The 6,000-nt window shown below is 37.5% G+C and overlaps 1 protein-coding gene across 12 annotated transcripts in view; it reads right to left on the bottom strand.

The window, feature by feature from the left end:
• The window catches only part of LOC135213543 (rho guanine nucleotide exchange factor 18-like), a 1,147,377-nt gene that overhangs the window by 366,888 nt on the left and 774,489 nt on the right, over window positions 1-6,000 (bottom strand). Inside the window, exon 1 of one of the 12 annotated variants that reach the window (XM_064247503.1) lies at window positions 1,007-1,047. The exons of 10 other annotated variants lie outside the window; for them this stretch is intronic. The gene's annotated coding sequence lies outside the window, so the exon portion shown is untranslated. Of the gene's footprint in view, window positions 1-1,006; window positions 1,048-6,000 lie in introns of those variants that run through there. One more of the 12 variants, XM_064247507.1, reaches the window with a different exon arrangement.

A 6,000-nucleotide genomic window follows, 5' to 3' on the forward strand; every position in this document is an offset into this window, starting at 1 on the left:
TATATATATATATATATATATATATATATATATATATATATATATATATATGTATATCAACCATCATGGTAAGTTCATATTGCACTGACCTTTCAAAAGGAGAGTATATACGTACTTATAATAAAAACCATAAGTATACTTAAGAAAATATAGTATTTCACTTTCCACTAATACTGCACTGTCTAATGATCTAATCCACAGAGAGCCACGTTATTCTCTGTCTGTCTGTCTCTCTCTCTCTAAGAAAATTAGTTTATTATATTATAGGACATTTAATACAAATTGGAGTCCTCTCTAGCGAATGAAATATCTCTCTCTCTCTCTCTCCCCACAAGCACTCTCAAGCACTAAGTAGAAACATACTACACACACATACACACACGCCCGCCGGGGAGAACCTCATCTTACCTTCGCAGAACGTAAACCCAATATTTCAAGTCTCCTTTAACAAAAGGCCGTAACCTCACTGGCATGAGCAACAAGGGTTTTCTCAGGCTGGGGAAACCATGTTTATCCAGCGCCAGATAAATCTCACCTAAAAGCGGGAGAGTCTTCTTTCACGATTAATACGTAGTGTACATTACTCAATGGATCTAATAGCAGGAGACTTTCCATCAGCAATTTTTATGGCGGTGTCAAAACCATGATATGGGTGGATTTCAGCTGATATGATGTTGTGATTCATGCGCTTGTAATTACGCTGTGTGTGTGTATGTAGTATATATTCTTATATATATATATAATATTTTATATATATATATATACATATATATATATATTATTTATATATATATATATATATATATGATTATATATATGTATATTATATATATAATATATAGATATATATATATCTTATATATATATCTTTATATATTTATATAATCTATTATATATATTAATATATATAATATAAATATTATAATATATATTATAGTGGATGCACAACAGACGAACCTGACTTTATAATTATCAAAGAAAACATCTAAATAACTCCCGTACTTACATAACAATGTGGCTACTGCAAATTAAGAATCTTGACGGCTTCTTACCTGTGAAAAAAAAGAAAGAAAAAGGTTAGTCTACTTTGGCGTTCACCAAGATCTTAACCAAACATTAAAAATATCTTACCAGTAAACATTCAAGTTAATTGGTAACGCCCAAGGGACATTAGAATAAAAACCTATGCTTCAATAGAAAGAAATGGCTAAGGAGAACGAACACAAGGCAGCCGTTACTGACCCAATGTACATAGAGCATTGAACAATGACTCCAGAATACATTTCTTTTATAACGGTCCCGAATACAAGTAAACAACGTAACAATGAAACGACAGCAAACACCACAACTTTTATGTGCAGTTCAGTAACTGTTGACTTGCTCACTAATGAGCCGCTCTAATGCAGCCCGGGAACTTTTGTTAATTAGAGGGGCGAAGGTAATAGCACCAACTCGTTACATAGTTGTCTGCAAGAAGGCCAAGTCATTAGCCAGGATAAAATTCTTTCCTACAGTCGTATATCCTCTCTGCCCTTTCCCTACGTAGGGGATGAGAGCTCTCTTAGACATCGTATCCTAAAGGCTATCCTTATTCCTTTTAGGAATGGAACGGTACTCCATTGTTTCACTTCACTTCGTGGATTTTGCCTTTATTTTATAGGTATATTTATCACGATCCAAATTTTCGTAATTCAATTGTACATATACATGTATAAATAAATAAATAAATAATATATATATATATATATATATATATATATATATATATATATATATAATACAGAGAGAGAGAGAGAGAGAGAGAGAGAGAGAGAGAGAGAGAGAGAGAGAGAGCAACTGAAACTCTGTTGTCCTATTCCAGACAAAACCATTAAACTCTCTGATCAGTGGTCAGTCGAACGTCGTAGGTCGCAAAAAAGGGTAAATAAACTTTGGGGGGCTACAACCCCCAATTGAAATAAAAAATAAACTGATACTGATTATTTCCAGCTAGAATCTCCTTTGCTTTGCTGAATCTATTGAAACAGATCATAAGCTTGAAATACACTTTGCCGCAACCTCGCTGCTTCAGAATTAAACCCGTCTGATGATTTAAATAGTTAATTTCATAATAACTCTACAATGCTGAATTAGAAGTGGAAAAATAACTGAATTAAAATGACTGAATGTGAAATGGAAAAAAAATTCTACATTTGTGCCTATGGCTTCTGGCATAAACAGTTAACCTACGAAATGCCAAATATGACCAATATCAAATTAAAAGATTAAAACAACAATCCCGAAAAGCAATTTATTCACACAAAAGACAAAAGCTTCCACTGCGGTCACTTCATAGCTCTCTATTCACGAGAGAGGAGTCCAAATGCGAAATATCGTACAAAAGAAGATAACAATGCGTTGAAACAATGGCCAGCCACGCCTGTCTGTCTGTCTGTCTATCTCAGCCAGTACTGTTCTGGTCTTGTCTGTCTGTCAGTACAGAAGATAACAACGGGTCGAAAAAGTGGCCAGACAGGTCTGTGTGTTTATGTATGTGTCTGCATATCTTTTTACCTGTTTTTGTTTGACTGTCTGTCTGTCAGGATCAGCCAGGTCTGGTCTGATCTTGTCTGTTTGTCAGTACAGAAGAAGATAACAACGGGTCGAAACCGTGGCCGGGCAGGTCTGTAGGTCGGTCTGTGTGTATGTGTGTGTCTGCATATCTGCTTGCCTGTTTTTGTTTATTTGTCCGTCCGTCTGTCTGTTTGTCTGTCTGTCTGCCCTCCACTGCCAACTCCATCCATCCATCGTTAGGGGCAGTTTGAGCGCTCGAAACAGATGCGGTCTCGGTAACAAGGTTTCCATTAGTTCCAGTGACTATCTGTGGCTTTGCTGTGACTACTACACCAGAGGGAGAGGGGGACGGAGAGGGTAGGGGGGTGGTGGCAATCACACGCAATTGTGGGACTGTTTACCAAGGGGGTGATGCAATCGGGGATGAGTACCAAACTGATATAGGGATGGAAACAAAACTGGGGGTACAAGTACTAAGAAATGGGGGGTGGTCGCACCATTGATTGAGAGAGAGAGAGAGAGAGAGAGAGAGAGAGAGAGAGAGAGAGAGAATGCCAATCTGATACGAGGGTGGAAACAGAACTGTTACAAATTATATGAAATGAGAGAGAGAGAGAGAGAGAGAGAGAGAGAGAGCGCAGCGCAAATGGGGAGATTGAATTAAAACCCAGATGGGGAAACAAAACCAAATGTGCTAAAATAAAAAGTAAATTCAATTAAGGGAAGAAAACGAATCCCATTTGGGAGGGAAGGAACTCCCAATTGGGTTACGGGGCGGAGCAGCTATCTGAAGAAGAAAAACACGCCTTCAATGCAAGAGGGAGAACAATATGTAAATGAGGGATACGAAATAATCCGTTTGGGGTTATTAAGGCAAAAAATTGCGGGAGTCACACACACACACACATGTAGTGGTCGGAAAAACATGAAAGTAGGAATGGGAAGAAATAAAAACAGAAGAAGGGAAGTGATACCAAACTTTAAAAAAATACCAACATCAAGCTTAATTTGACTGAGAAACAAACGCCTAACTCAACAGAAAGAGAGAGAGAGAGAGAGAGAGAGAGAGAGAGAGAGAGAGAGAGAGAGAGAGAGAGCAAAACCCTAAAAAATAAAAACTGAAGGAAAGAGGAACACGATGGAAAACCCAATTCAGAGTTGAGACCTGAAAAAAAAACCCAACTGGAAGACTTGCAAGGACTAACTTCATAAAGCTGTGTTGAAGATTGATGCAAATCCCCACCAAAGAGGATCACGATGGAATACCTCCTCCTTCTCCTCCCTTAGGCTGGTAAATATTAAACATCAACTTCAGGCCTTCCGTTTCTCATTAAAAGATGCGAGTGAATTATCTTCCTCCGTGACTGTTTTATTTATGTTTATCGTATAACAAGCGGAATTAAATCTAAATCACCTTTTAGTTAAGATTCCTTTTAAGCAAATTAAAATGGGTGCCACTAGCTGCTCTAAGTCCTTAGATACCACGATACCTCATATATGAGAGAGAGAGAGAGAGAGGAGAGAGAGAGAGAGAGAGAGCAATTTACGTCTCTCATCTTTATGGGACCGGTAAAACTCTCCGCTGTTTACATCAGCGAAACCATTTTAAATCAACAGTTTTCATTGGGCACGCGACCTCCTCTGCACCATGCCTGTGCTTGAATATTCAAAAGGAAACCAAAAAATATTTATAAAAAAAATCAAGCAAAGAGTCGTTCAAACCGAGGCGGATCTCTCTCTCTCTCTCTCTCTCTCTCTCTCTCTCTCTCTCTCTCTCTCTCTCTCTCTCTCTCTCTCGATGAACGGGAAGATAAACAACCGGGCGAATCTCATTTCTAAAAAGGAAAAAACACCAAATAAAAAGGCCATTCTATCTGACACAGGAACAAAAAAGTAGTGGACATCACAAGTGTCCTTCATGCTGAAACTGTTTCCCCAATTACAAATTCATGGGGATAAATTCATGGAACAAATTCATGGGGATGAGCTGAATGGGATGAAGAACCAATCACGTAGAAATTATCGACGTCTGTGAGATAATGGCTCTCCACGGCACAAGTGGATTTTAAAAAGGGATTTAACAAACACAAAATGCGTTAAGTGTAATGGGGGGATTATATGATATTTCCTGGTTACGATGACCGGGAAAAATGTGTGTGTGTGTGTTTGTGCGCGCGCGCGCGTTGGAAAAGCAAGATGCATCATCCAAAACAAAATAAAAGCAGCCTTTTCATGTGCTGAGAATTGAATACAAAGCTGCATTGAGAAAGATGAATACAAATTTCAAACAGAAACACGAATACATGACTGTTGGAGCCATGTCTTTTCTATTGTGCAAAATGTTATTAAAATGTTATTCTGGTTTATAATACATCCACTTCTGACAGCCTAACTTTCCACTGAAAACGCAAGACCAAAAGTATAACATTCGCATATTCGAAGGCAAATGGGCAGCAGGAAGAACAAATAAAGGGAACAATTAACTTTGCTGGTGAAGAAAACTTTTCTTTAAACATTAACCTTTCGTGAGAGTTGCGAATCAGGAGTCTGAAATAAAACTAAAGGAAAAAACATCTATTTATGAAAATAAACGGTAGAACAACAACACTGCGCAATGCTCTGCTCAGCCTTGTTCACAATACAACCACACTCTTCTCTCTCTCTCTCTCTCTCTCTCCTCCTCCTCCTTCTCTCTCTCTCTCTCTCTCTCTCTCTCTCTCTCTCTCTCTCTCTCTCTCTCTCCGATTCATTTTCCCTTTTTGGTGAGCACTGCTGTCTCCACAACATAAAAAATGACTGTAACATACGATAGGGTTGAGACACCAAGTACCGTCACAAAGCCCAGAACGAGGTAACATCTGTCTACATATGCATCCTGTGGCCATAAGTGAGATAAATATGCTGCGGGGTAGGTGCTGCATGTGTAAACGTCACAGTTCACTGTCTGAAGAGTATTCCTTATACACAAGAATGTACAGATCAACGCTGCTTTCCATTATGAAGAGGTAAGCAACGAATACGAAAAGTTGAATTTCTTACCATAGACAACTCCTGTAATTTTAAATGTATATATAATATATATACATAAACATACATATATTTATATACAAAGAATGTTATTTGTATACATATATACAAATACTGTAAACAAGGATATATATATATATAGATACATTTATATACACAAATACTGTAAACAAAGATCTTCACAGACCCCATTTTTTTCTGCTGGTAAAACAGAATGAATTACTAATGCTACTGTTTGAGTTTACTTCATCTAAAGCAAATAAAATTTATGTCTCTGCTTACAACATCCTGCAACAACATTAAAGGATAACTTTTTTAATTAAAATCCTTTTACAACTTTGCTACTCCATCTTCTACTCTTGGTACAGTTTTATTTTCTCTCTGTAAACAACGTCCAAAAGTCCTTCCTCCTTCGATATA

The sequence above is a fragment of the Macrobrachium nipponense genome, chromosome 43, assembly GCF_015104395.2.
Source record: "Macrobrachium nipponense isolate FS-2020 chromosome 43, ASM1510439v2, whole genome shotgun sequence".
In the NCBI taxonomy this organism is placed as follows: Eukaryota; Metazoa; Arthropoda; class Malacostraca; order Decapoda; family Palaemonidae; genus Macrobrachium; species Macrobrachium nipponense.